This window comes from Mustela nivalis (genome assembly GCF_964662115.1).
Source record: "Mustela nivalis genome assembly, chromosome: 18".
Taxonomy (NCBI): Eukaryota; Metazoa; Chordata; class Mammalia; order Carnivora; family Mustelidae; genus Mustela; species Mustela nivalis.
The window spans coordinates 52,498,559-52,512,998 of NC_139037.1; the positions used below are offsets into that span (position 1 = coordinate 52,498,559).

The 14,440-nt window shown below is 40.9% G+C and overlaps 1 protein-coding gene across 2 annotated transcripts in view; it reads left to right on the forward strand.

Annotated features, from left to right (window-relative positions):
- The window catches only part of LOC309852744 (uncharacterized protein), a 100,493-nt gene that overhangs the window by 22,990 nt on the left and 63,063 nt on the right, over window positions 1-14,440 (forward strand). The gene's annotated exons all lie outside the window — the stretch shown is intronic.

The following is a 14,440-nucleotide window of genomic DNA, read 5'->3' on the forward strand; positions in this document are numbered from 1 at the left end:
CTTCAAAAACATAAGTATTTAGAAATGTATTTAACTGAACATCAAATGTCAGTGTCACAGAAATCAATACGAAGGAGTACATTAATTACTCTGTTTAGACATTACCTCAAAATACTTCTAAGGAATAATACAAAGTTAAACATTTAGATAATGTATATGCTCTTATTCTTCAAAAGATACAAGGGATAGATTTTTGCGTAAGTACAATTTATTTCAGTATGTGTTTTTGTCTTACACTGACCTTATGTGAGACTTGTGACTAGTAAATATCAGTGCATTTCTACTCTCAGATCGCTCTAGAAAATTTATTTCTGCCTAGTGGGTGTGAAATTATGTGGCTGAATGTTGCTGCATCAAAGCTATGAATTGCCCTTCTTCCTTCGGTGGATCTTCTGCATATCTAATTTTCTGTGGAAGACGAACGAAAATACAATACGTGGTATATAAGGAAAACCTAAATGGAGATACTATTCTTGGTTAGAACATTAATGTAAATTACCATGAAATAGGTGTTCAGAACATCATTCTCCATTCATTAAAACTAAAAAAGACTTCCTGGATATGACAAAATCATTTACTAATTGGTCTTTAAGGGACAAGAGATGGCAGTCCAGTAAACTACTGAAGCACCTTCATGATAGCAGTCATTGTATGTTGAGAGTATCAGTTGATGTGGTTGAAATGAGAAAATCAGCAGATACCAGAAACAGAATAACTTCCCTAAAATGACATACAGTTGTACATTCACATTTTTTGAGTTTCGTCAGGCCTGAAAAAAAGTTTTAGTATGAAAATTAAGCGGTTAAAAACTTAAAAATCAACTGTTAAAAGATGGCTACGTTAAGCCTCATGGTAAGCAGAAAGCAAAAACCTGTAATAGATACACAACAGATCGGGAGAAAACAATAACCTAAGAAAATAATAACCTCAGTATAACCTATAGAAAATCATCAGGTCACAAGGTACAGAGGAAATGAATAAGAAAGGGCAAATAATTCTAAGACAGACTGGAAACAATGAAAAGGATAACAAAAGTAACCCCACACCTGTGTCATTGCTCACTTTAAGTATAAAGGGACTAAATTCTCTAACCAAAAGATAGAGACTGGCTGAATGGAAAGAAATAGAAGACCCAAGTATATTTTCCTTCAAGGAGACTCACTTTAGCTTTAAGAATACACTGAAACTGAAAGTGCAGGTGTAAAAAGATGGAAAAAGATATATCAAGCAACAGAAATGAAACAAAATCAGGGTAGCTATGCTTACGTGAGACAAAATAAACTTTAAGCCAAAGACTGTAGTAAGACGCAGCACAGGTCATTATAAAATAAAGGGGTTACATTGTGCAGTGTTTTTAATTATGTGGTATTTTGCGGAATGGCAAAAAGGTTTCCCCCCATTCTGGTTTTGGTAAGCATGAATAGTGTGTTTATATAACTCATAAAATACTTAACCGTTATTAAAAACAACATATTTTCCCATAAATATTGATGGTATTTTTCCGAGTATTTTCGTGGTAGCTTGTGTAATGTTTATGGACATCTGTATCTTATGTGTCCCCTAAATGCCTAGTTGATATTTAAAAATCTATTTCTGTGTTTTGAGGATTGGGGAAAAAAAGAACACTAAATGACAGTTTGAGAAAGATTTGCTTCCAGATTTTGATGTGTGTGGGGAAAAATACTGTTGGGCAATGATAATCTTGGTAATTTACTGTAACTAATAGCCAATAGTTTATTGAAACCACCTTGTTCAAGCTAATAAATCTTTTCCATAGTATTCAGTTTTCTAACCTCTGACTGTTACATAGTGCATATTTTATTTACATGTGATTTGATTTACATTGTTCTCTGCTATTTAAAGTCCCCAAAGAACAAACTTGTCCTTTCAGGAAGGTTATCATAATATCCTTTAATAAGATTCCTGATACTATTTTGGGGCAGCTTTTCTTTGTATACAATGCAAATGGTAGGCATTGCATATGTCACCGTTGAAATACTTCTGATAGTGGATTTAGTTCAAGTTGGGTTCTTCCTGAAATGTACATTTTCATGTAAGAAAACCTTACATTCTACTTGGATTTTTAGACTGCATTATGTGTGACTAAAAGTCTTATACACTATATATGCATTTACCAAATATAAAACACTCATTTCCTGTTGGCAAAAGGTGGCTAACACGTACTTATGAACTGTTTGTAGTAAAGGTGTAGGTTTGTGTATTTATATAGTGTCTACAACAAGAAGACATTTACTTCTGTTTATTGCTTTTTGTGCTTTAGCTATATGGTAATCTTTTGTGCATTGCATGTTGTTATGGTCAAAGATTGGATACATATGAGTCACTTACTTTTAAAAACCAGTTTTGTTGGATAAATATAGTAGTGATCTATAAATATAATCTGTTTTCTCTAAAAAAAATAAAATAAAGGAGTCGATTCAACAAAAAGAATCTTTGGAATACTTATGTACCCAACATCAAAGCACCTAAATATATAAAGCAACTATTAATAGACAAGAACAAAAAGAGACAGCAATATAATAGTAGGGGACATCAATACTGCTCTTTCAATAATGGACAAAAAATAATAAGGAAATATCAGATTTCAATGACATTTAGCAGATCGACTTAAAACATTCCATCCAACAGTAGCAGAATACATAGTCTTCTCATGTGCACAAGGAACATTCTCCAGTATGGATTATATATTGGGCCACAAAAGTCTTGATAAATTTTTTTTTTTTTTAAAGATTTTATTTATTTATTTGACAGAGAGAAATCACAAGTAGATGGAGAGGCAGGCAGAGAGAGAGAGAGAGAGGGAAGCAGGCTCCCTGCTGAGCAGAGAGCCCGATGCGGGACTCGATCCCAGGACCCTGAGATCATGACCTGAGCCGAAGGCAGCGGCTTAACCCACTGAGCCACCCAGGCGCCCGAAGTCTTGATAAATTTGATTGAAATCCTATCAAGCATCTTCTCCAATGACAATGGCATGGAACAGTTACAAGTACAAACCTAGAAAAATTACACCCATGTGAAAAATAAAGAACATGCAGCAGCATTACTCCTAATGGGCAAGACATGGAAATAAGTTGTGTCTATTGTCAGATGAGTAGATAACGAGGTGCATATATAGAATATTTGCTGGCTATAATTAACAATACTATATTGCCTATTTGAAAGTTGCTAAAGAGTAGCTCTTAAAAATTCTTATCACACGTGCAAAGAATTGTAACTGTGAGGTGATGGATGTTAACTAAACTTACTGTGGTAAATGTTTTGCAAGATACATACATATGTCAAATCATTAAATTGTATACTTTAAGCTTATATAATATCATATGTAAGTAATAGCTGATGAAAACTGGAAAGAAGTCAAATAATCAGATTATTGGTTGCTTAGGCATGAGGATAAGACGTTGAGAGTGGTGATAGCTGGAGTATGAAGTTTCTTAGGAGGTGATAAAATGTTCCATAATTGACAGTGGTTTGCTTACCTACATGTGAATTAGTTAAAAAGATACCAGTTGTACACATTCAGTGGGTAAACTATATGGCATGTAAATGATATCCAAATAAAGCTGTTTTAATTTTTAAAAAAGATTTTATTTATTAATTTGACAGAGAAACAGCAGAAGAGAGAACACAAGCAGAGGGGAGAGGGAGAGGGGGAAGCAGGCCTCCCACCAAGCAGGGAGCCCGATGCGGGGCCAAAGGCAGACACTTAACCACTGAGCCACCCAGGTACCCAAAGCTGTTTAAAAAGAACTCAAAATAAGAAATTCCTGTATAAGAAAACCTAATACTAATGACAAATATCAAAGACTACATAAATTCAAGTAATAATTAAACACACACATAGATGCACACCCATAAGATTTCATATGGAATTTGGCATTTCGCTTTCTCCTCTGTTTTAATTTTTGTGATAATACAAAAATAATTTTTCAAAACACATATTCTGGAAATTTTGTCAAATTAGACATACTATATGGTATTATTAGCATTAGTTAACATCAGCAGGCTGATGTTGGGTGAAGAAAATGTGTGGGTACTAAAATCTGAAGTTTCTCCAAAGAATCAATAGAATGGATATGCATGTATCTCTGTATATTTTTTATCCATATTTCATAGATCCACAGATACAGAAATAGATACAGGCTTATCTTATATAGAAATAGATGTCTATCTCTCATATAGAGAGTGGAAGATTTCCTTTAATGAATTTGCTAATGCGATTGTGAGAGCTGCCAGGGCTGAAGTCTGCAAAGAAGGCCATCAGGCTGGTGACGCAGGGAAGTGCTGATGTTGAAGCTTGAGAATCTGAAAACAGTGTGGCAACAGACATAGGTGAGTAGGGAAAAGCACTCTGAAATATAGAGGTAATTAGTACAATCTCTAGAATGGACTGTCTAGTAGGTGGTATGGCCTTATTGGGGTAAACTTTAATATAAACCAAATGGAAAAATGCAAATAAATTCTAAAAATAGTTGAACATCTTATAAAATTAGAATACTGGGACTGTATGACTAGTACATACATTCCACAAAAAGATAGGAAATCAGAATTGTGGTAGGATGTTTTATAATACTGATTAACGGTATCATCAAGGACCGTTATCCACCATGGATGTCACTGAAGGAGTAAGGAGCATTGCTACTTTAGGTCGAGATTCATAGCCCCAAAATGGAGAGTGATACAGTACGTAAGAATAAGGACCAAGGATAAATGGAGAGCACAGAATTTGAGAGCTTTGGGTAACAGAGCCACAAGGGAAGAGAGGACAGGATCCGTGTTAGTTTCTTAGGGCTACTGTACAAATGATCATAACTGGCTTGCTAAAGAACCCAAAAAATTGTCTCAGGGTCCTGGAGGTGCTTAGATGTCTGAAGCCAACCTTCTGGCAGGGCCATACTTTATCTCAACGATTAAGTCTCAAAGCTATCTTTGACCCTCCTTGGCTTACAGATGCATCACTCTGCCCCTGCCTTCTGCTTTACACACCTCTGTGTCTAAATTTCCCTCTTCTCTTGATGCCTGGGTGGTTTAGTCATTAAGCATCTGCCTTTAGCTCAGGTCAAAATCCCAGGGACCAGGGATCGAGTCCCGTTTGGGCTCCCTGCTGAGCGGAGAGCCTGATTCTCCCTCTGCGTGATGCTCTCCTGCTTGTGTGCTTTCTCTGACAAATAAATAAAATCTTTAAAAAAAATTATAAACTTATAAAACATCTAAATAAAGTAAAAATTTCCATTATTGCTCCCAATCAATACTAGTTTGATCTTCGGACTTAACAATTTGGGAGGTTGAGGTGGAGCTTCCTTCTTACAGTTTCAGACTATAACACACATAGACACTAACGTATTTTGTACTTGGTTCATTTACGTAAACATTGTCATGTCAAACTTAACTGTCAGATTGCATTCCTTAATCAGTGCTATAGGAAGCTGGCCTTTTTTTTTTTTTTCTTAAAGATTTTATTTATTTATTTGAGAGAGAGAGCACAAGAGGGGAGAAGGTCTGAGGGAGAAGCAGACTTTCTATGGAGCTGGGAGCCTGATGTGGGACTGGATCCTGGGGCTCCAGGATCATGACCTGAGCTGAAGGCAGTCCCTTAACCAGCTGAGCCACCCAGGCTCCCAGAAGCTGGCCTTTTCACACTAGTAGAGATGAATCCACTGCAACATAAAAAGACATCATATCCCACAAAAATTATAAAGACAACATCCTTGTTGAAATTCACATGTTTATACAATTATAGTTGAAGGTATAGGTCTACTATTATGCCTTTCATGCAGTTTGGATCTTTGTATACATGTGACTTAACTGGTGGCCCTGGGACAGAATGTTGCACCATCATGACTTGCATTCTTACCCTGAATGTACAGTTTCTAAAGTACCTATGAAAAACAAAGCAAAATCCCCATAGTGTCCTAAGTACTATGCTTCCACTGTTAGAGAAATTAAATTGGGAAGCCATAGATGGAAGTGTCTGTAATGCCTCAGTAGTGTCTGAAAGGAAACCACATCTCAATTCACAGTCATTACACTGGAAGGGAAGAAAATGAACCTAAGAGCAAACACTTACAGTCAAATAGCTTCCAAAATGAGGTAACTTCTTAAAGTATATCCAAACACTGTCCTGGCTTCCCTTCCACATCCTCTCATTAAAAACCTCGCCCCTAGGGCACCTGGGTGGCCCAGTCGGTTAGGCACATGCTTTGCAGCAGGTCATGGCCTCAGCGTCCTGGAATCGAGCCCCAAGGGGGCTCGGAGCCTGCTTCTCCTCCTCTGTTTTCCTGCCACTCTGCCTGCTTGTTCCGTCTCTGTCCGGTGAACAAATAAAACCTTAAAAACAAAAACCAAGAACCTCACTCCTAGCTCCTGCAAGTGGAGCATGCCTACACTTTTGAAAACAAACCAGCTGGTGAAATTAACTCTTGGACATCTGAAGGCACATACTTTCATCTTTTTGTTTGTTTGTTTGTTTTATCTATTTATTTTTTAAATTTTTTATTTTTTATAAACATATATTTTTATCCCCAGGGGTACAGGTCTGTGAATCACCAGGTTTACACACTTCACAGCACTCACCAAAGCACATACCCTCCCCATACTTTCATCTTTTAACACCACGTAGTATCACCTCTCATGTTGAGAATGTTCTCAATGGCCCAGACATCTTCCCTGTGTGGTCAGTGGGCGGAAGACTCCGTGTGACACGTTTCCGGGCCCCTTTCCGCCCACTCTCGCACATGCCCGCAGCATCTCAGTGCGACTCTGCCCTCACTTCCTCAGACGTAACCCTTAGTAATGGCTCCCCACAGCGCCTGCGCAGACAGAATTTCCCACCAGTGCTGCACGTGCGCACGGAGCACTTGTACACACCGCCCCTCTCAGAGCCAAACCGTGCAGTCATGTGCTCCTCCCGTCAACAGTCGTGGTCTCCAACAGCACTACATCCGAATCCCATGTCAACCAGGCCCACAAGCCTGAGCTCACAGTCAGGCAAGGTGGGACCAGAGACTGGACAGACCAGTCCTCCTGCTGACCGAAGTTGTTACCACACCCGGAGTTTTGATGCCCTCTCCCTTTCTTCTTGCTAAAATTCACGCATAGGCACAAAGAGAATGCAGGGGAACTATCGCCCTCGTCCCGCAAGGACGACAAGAACCCTGGTTCGGATGCATCTTCTCTCTCTTTATTTCCGCAAGTCTACCCACTTATATACGCTTACATGACCAATCAGCGAGCAGGGTACAGGAGGGAGCGAATCAGGCTGCACACCTAAACGAACAACTTCGCTAGCAACCAATGCTGTTTACTTCCTCTCTGGGCGTTCCGCTTAGTCTCACGAGGCAATCCTAACCTGGCAACTAGCCAGGCGCCATCTTTTAATGGCAGAGGCCGCCCTGGCCAGGGGCCTGCCTCCGACATCTCCCCCTTTTTTCTTTTATGGCAGGGATCGTGCCTGTCTTAGGTTGTCAGTGGCGGGGAATATCCTTACCCGTCATCAGACGGCAGATATCAATGATCTGCGTCCTGTCTTAGGTTGGTATATTTCCCCCACCAATCTTACCCGTTGTTGACTACCGATCCAGCATACTTAGCCACACCTGGGGGGATGTTCCAGCCTCGATGGCTAACAAGGCCTGCACCATGGCTTGCTGTTGCCTAGGTTGCTGTCGCCTCCAAATTTGCAGTTTCCTTACTAGCAGAATCAAGCCCACTACGAGGATTATCATCAGACCAATTACGCTAGCCCATTGTTTCGTAAAGGTTAACACATCTTGCAATGTTTTGATTATCTCTGGGAGGGTTGCAAGCTCAACTCTGGTGTTATTTATCCTTGTTATGCCTAGTAGCAGGTGCTGTTATTTATCCTCGTTATGCCTAGTACCAGGTGCTGAGTATTACACAAATTGCCGGGAAGGATACTATACATCCCAGTCCCAATAGGGCCCCCCATATGTCCACTTGTTCTTGAACCAAATCCACTCTCTGGTTGACTATCCGGATTTCTGCTTGCAGATGTGCATTGACCTGAGTCTATGTTTGAAGGGCCCCCGCCGTTCCTTCTGCAAGGGTGTTCACAGCTTCCGCAGTGGGTATAGTTGCAGCAAGCGAGACTGCTGCTGCCGTGGCAGCTGCTGTAGATATAGCCAATGCTGTCACAACCGCAGCTGTGATATCAAAATCTCTCTTCTTTCTGGATAGCACCACCGGTAACTTGTTCTCTGGAATGGAAACTAGGATAGGAACATGGGTAGGGATACGCATAATCACAGCCAGCTTGAAGGCCCAAACATTCCAGCACTGGGAAAGGTAGCAATTCTTAGTGCAATTCCCCATTATGAACACACAGACAACAGACGCAGACATTAAAGACTCACCGCTAAATTCCGACTCTAAGGCCGCCCCGCTTCTTATTGCGGACTCGCTAAATCCCGGCTCTAAGGCCGCCCCGCTTCTTATTGCGGACTTGTACAAGTTAAACCCCGGCTCAAGGCCGCCCCGCTTCTTATTGCGGACTTGTACAAGTTTAAATCCCGGCTCAAGGCCGCCCCGCTTCTTATTGCGGACTTGTACAAGTTTAAATCCCGGCTCAAGGCCGCCCCGCTTCTTATTGCGGACTTGTACAAGTTTAAATCCCGGCTCAAGGCCGCCCCGCTTCTTATTGCGGACTTGTACAAGTTTAAATCCCGGCTCAAGGCCGCCCCGCTTCTTATTGCGGACTTGTACAAGTTTATCCCGGCTCTAAGGCCGCCCCGCTTCTTATTGCGGACTTGTACAAGTTTAAATCCCGGCTCAAGGCCGCCCCGCTTCTTATTGCGGACTTGTACAAGTTTAAATCCCCCCCCCTTTGTCATGGTTTTACCCCGCATACCTGCGGACTTCTCCCTTGCAAGGTTTTTCTATTTTTACTCCCCGCTTTACCGCGGAATTCCCACTTTTGAACGTGGCTAATGTCCCCGCTTACCTGCGGATCTTTACTCCCCGCTTTCCTGCGGATTACCTTACAAGATTCCTTTATTAGTTCCCGGGTCTCAGCACCATTTATCGCCCTCGTCCCGCAAGGACGACAAGAACCCTGGTTCGGATGCATCTTCTCTCTCTTTATTTCCGCAAGTCTACCCACTTATATACGCTTACATGACCAATCAGCGAGCAGGGTACAGGAGGGAGCGAATCAGGCTGCACACCTAAACGAACAACTTCGCTAGCAACCAATGCTGTTTACTTCCTCTCTGGGCGTTCCGCTTAGTCTCACGAGGCAATCCTAACCTGGCAACTAGCCAGGCGCCATCTTTTAATGGCAGAGGCCGCCCTGGCCAGGGGCCTGCCTCCGACAGGGAACCACTCAAGGACCTGAATAGGGCATCTTCCATAATGAAGAGTACCCCAGAGCAGGTGGGATCAGGGACCGAGCGTGGGTGGCTCAGTTGGTTAAGCGTTGGTCTTCAGCTCAGGTTATGATACCAGGGTGGTGGGATTGAGCCCCCTGTCAGGAGCTTGCTGCTCCCTTTCCCTCTGACTGCTGTACCCCCTGCTTGTGCTCCCTCTCAGTCTCTCTTTTCTCCTTTTCTCTGTGATATATATTAATAAAATCTTAAAAAAAAAAAATTGTCCCTTCAGATTTGGTTACAAATGACCACTCAGACCATGAAATTGTCCTCTTCTGCTCTTCTGCCATTCCCTGATTCCTCCTCAGAACAGCTCAGAGAACAGAGTTCTGGGCTTATCTACTTCTGGGTTGCTTCGGTTGCCATTCACTTTCCTGAGGCACAGTCAGATAAAAGAGAGCAAAGGATTTCCAATTTGGGTAGTCAGTTTACCTTTCTAGAGAAAGCAGTGCTTCTAAGGTAATACCTAGGATCCCTCTTTGCATTCTCGGGATGTCCCTTGATAGTCCACATTTTAAATTTTAATCAAATAGACCCACGTTTAGTGGCTACACTGGAGAATGCAAGCACAGCATATCTGAGGTCCCACATGGACCATCTTACGTTAACACAACTCCTGATGAGTTCCCAGGAAAGAATTTACTGTTCACTGTTCACTGATGGGAGTTTACTGTACTGGTGAGTGTCCTGTCCTCATGAGGTCCCAGAAAAGACCATCATCACCATCCTGAAGGACCACATCCTGTCTTAGCACTTTAAATTTTATAGAAAGGAGGCTAGTGAGTGCTAATGTCTGAGCAAGTCTCTATCTGGAAAACAACGCGTATACATTACCGCAATGTTGACTGAGCACTAATTTTGTGTTCACAGGGAAGTTATGGTGCACCACAGTGGGAACATAATATATATGATGTGATTTCATCCCCATAATATCCTGTGAGCTGGGCACTAGGTGTTCTGTAATAACCATGAACATGTAGGTACTACGCCTCCATAGGTGGCTGTGTGCTCTGTCTTCTGTTTCCCTATTGTATACTATAAGATTGAATGGATGAATAGAAAAATACAGAAAGGGCAGATTAGTAATTCCGAGAGTTCTCATAGTATTTATATTTTCTTAATAGGATAGAAAAATGTTTGAGTTTTTAAGTATGTACCCGTTTTTCTGTACTTTGTAAACTCTCATTAGCAATATATGATTATTTTATTTATTTTTTTAAGATTTTATTTATTGGACAGAGAGATCACAAGTGGGCAGAGAGGCAGGCGGAGAGAGAGGGGGAAACAGGCTCCCTGCCAAGCAGAGAACCTGACACGGCGCTCTATCCCAGGACCCTGAGATCATGATCTGAGCTGAAGGCAGAGGCCTAACCCACTGAGCCACCCAGGCACCCCAGCAGTATATGGTGATTTTAATTCCTTCACACTGGTGTTATTTTTTTCTTTTGACATTTAGCCATTTTAGCAAATAGGCAGAGTCATCTCCCTGTAGTTTCCCTGCTTTCTAGGAGGGGCAGTTAATGACAATGTGATATATATATATATATGCCATGTAATATTACTTATGACATAAAAATATATATCATAGAATATATTATGTACCAGACATAATATATAACATCTATTTTAATATTTGTATTTATTTATCTATCTATCTAGATACTTATATCCAAAATTCAGCCTTTAAAAAAGGACATGCTTCCATTTGGGACAAAGTAGGTGAGCCTCGAGGATGTTATGTGACAAGGAATAATCCACACAAAATGACGAAAACTGTATTATCTCGATTATATCTGGAACCTAATAAAGTCGAGTCATAAAAGTAGAGTGCAGTTGTGATGTTCAGGAGCTGACTCAGGGCAAAATGAGAGATGTTGATCAGATGGTACACAATTTGAGTTATTCAGGATGTGTAAAATCTGGAGACCTTAAGTACAGCATGACAGCTACGATTATGTCCATTATTCCTTACCACAGTATGAGGGACCCCGGGGACTCCCACAGGGCTACCATAAAGGAGATTACTTCTCTGGAGGGAGGAGAGTACCCTGGATGACCAATTCCTCTTTCTCTAAAGTGGTAGGAGACATAGAGTCTCATGCTAGCCTAAACCCTATCTACATGGGACACTGCAGGTTTTAAAAGAGTCCCTGGCAGAGTGTGTCCCCACTGAGAATGACCGGACGCTCCCATAGGGATCCAGGTAGCAGAAAGGTGAGGCTTAGTCTTGGGCCATCAGGTAGAGCATGGGTCTGTGCTGGCGGAGCAGGATCCTCTGATGCAGGTGTGATGTGTCCTCTCCCCGAGCAGGGTTCTCTGGAGTAAGAAACTTCCACTTTAGTTAGCGCAGGTTACAGGTAGCTGTAGTTGTGGTCGTGATCATAGGCATTTCTGTGGGTCTTAACCTTTCACTGTAAATGGATTCTCTGCCCTCCTGAAGTAGCATTAAGGCAGGGCCTAGTGTGGCAAGTTTTCATGGTCATTCTTGTTGCCACTTAGAGATTCTGCACTGACCCTGAGGGGCACCAGGCTCTTGAAGGACCATCAAACTTGTAACCATCCCCCTGTGGAACAGTCTTCACAACCCCACACCCAAGTAAATATTAGGTGATATAATATCTTGTATTGAAAGATACATATTCAAAGATATTTTGAGTGTGTCTGCGTTCTTCAGGATACACTATTTCACTCCTGATAAGTCTCTGAAACTTGTCTATTGGTGCCATTAATAATACATAATTGTATGGATAATTATGTAATAATCATAAAAGTATTCATTCTATAGCTATAATTCTGTATTTATTACTAGAATAGATTATCCAATTCACAATTTACCTACAATGGAACTGGCTTATAATTGTATAGAACACACTGTGAGGCATGAATATATAAATGGCTGGCATAGAGAAAAACAGTACATTTTTTTCATAAGACGAGAAAATTTTGTAATTCCCCAGGACACAGAGAAGGACCTGGATACACAGTGGTCATCACTCAAAAGAATAAAGGGACTGGAAGTTGGGACATATGCATCGATTAAGGCCAATTTCACTTCACTCCACATAATCTAATGAAAAACAGAGAAATTACAATGATGGAAGAGAGTGTATGAAAAGCTGCCAAGTTAATTTGGATCAACTTTTATGTGTTGTGAACTTAGCAAGATCTTTATTAAGGATCTACCTTTAATAATTACCAAGGTGTTTACAATGGAGACACAACTTACCAATGCAGTGAATCTGGGGGAAATGTTATCTGTTGGTCAAGTCCTAGTAAACAGCAGAGAACTCAGTTTCTAGAGAACCAGTACAAATGAAATAAATGTGAGAAAGTCTTTGATCAAAGCTCCAGCCTTATTAAATGTCATTGTTTTCCTTACTGAAGAGAAGACTTACAAATACAAGAATGTGGCAACGTTTTTAAGCACAGTCTTCAAACATGCTCAACAAAGAGTTTTCATACTGAGAAGAAACCTTCCATAAGTAATTAATGTGGCAAAGCCCTAACCAGTACTCAAATTTTTTGAATCAGGGAGTGTATACTGGAGAAAAACCTTAAAAACGTAAAGAGCGTGCAAAGCCTTTTTCCGGAGTTCTAGCCTTCCTGACATCAGAGAACGCATAATGGGTAGAAACCTTATGAATGTAAGTAACATGGCCAGCGCTCAAAACTTCCTTGACATCAGAGAATACATACTGGGAAGAAAAGTTACAAATGTAAAGATTTTGTGGAAGTCTTTATTCCTCAGACTTCCCTTGACAGCAGAGTATACATACTTGGGGGAGAAACCCAACAAATGCAGAGAATATGGCAAAGCCTTGAAACAGAACTACAAACCTATGTAAACCTCTGCGCGTTTATACTGGGAGAAAACCCCCAAATATAAAAAGTGTGGCAAAACCTTTGAATTTCAAGCCTTCCTTAACAGAGGACAATACATGCAGGGGAGAAACCCAACAAATGTAGAGAAGATAACTGAATCATTAACTAGAGCCGTCACTTTACTATACATTAGAGAATATATACTGGAGAGACTAGGTACAAATGTAAAGAATGTGGTAATGTCTTTACCCTGAACTTAACACTCAGCATCAGGGAGTGTGTACCAGATAGAGGCACCTGGGTGCTCAGTCGGTTAAGCATCTGCCTTTGGCTCAGGTCATGATCTCAGGGTCCTGGGATCAAGCCCCGCATTGGGCTCCCTGCTCAGTGGAGAGCCTGCTTCTCCCTCTCCCTCTGCCCCTCCTCCCTGCTCTCACTCTCTTGCCCTATCTCAAATAAATAAATAAAAATCTTCAGAACCCTAGAAATGTAATGAATAGGGGAAATCCTTTGTTTTAAATACACATTTTGGGGGGAAAATAGTTTATAGATCATAAAAACATCAAAGATGTAAAAAATGGCAATTTATGTAATGAGAAAACAATTAAATAAATACCAGAGATTCACAGCAGAATGTACTCTTTTAAGACATTGATCTGGTCTAGATTTTCAGTGGAAACTTGCAGGATTCTACATCTTATGTCATCATTTTAGTTTTTCTTTACACCAAGGGAACTAGGGCAAGTTTGAGACGTTCTGCTCAGTCATCTGAATGTGGCCACCTGTCGGTCATAATTTCTAAGTGGAATCCCAGCAGCTTTTGGTGTGAAACATTTTCTCCACAGTTTTGCATAGGGACTTCTTTTCTAGTATCACAGAATGTCCAGAGGTCTGTCCATTGGCTACTCTGTCCTCTTGAAGGACTTACAGGTCACCATCATTAGTCCTAGGACTCTGGTTGGGAGAAGCATTAAGTTACAGTCCTGTATTCCATTGGCCCCTCCAGAGTCCTGTGCCAGACTCTACATGAGCTGGTCAATATCACTGTTTCTATATATGTATGAGACAAGAAGAACAACAAATACTTCACAAACACTGCTAAGTATTGGATCTGGTTCTGTTCTGCTTTGTGACAAACACAAACTTACCCCATACGGCATTCAGATGTGTCCAGATGTTTCGTGTTTATGACTTACTATGGTTTCCATTCTGTACAT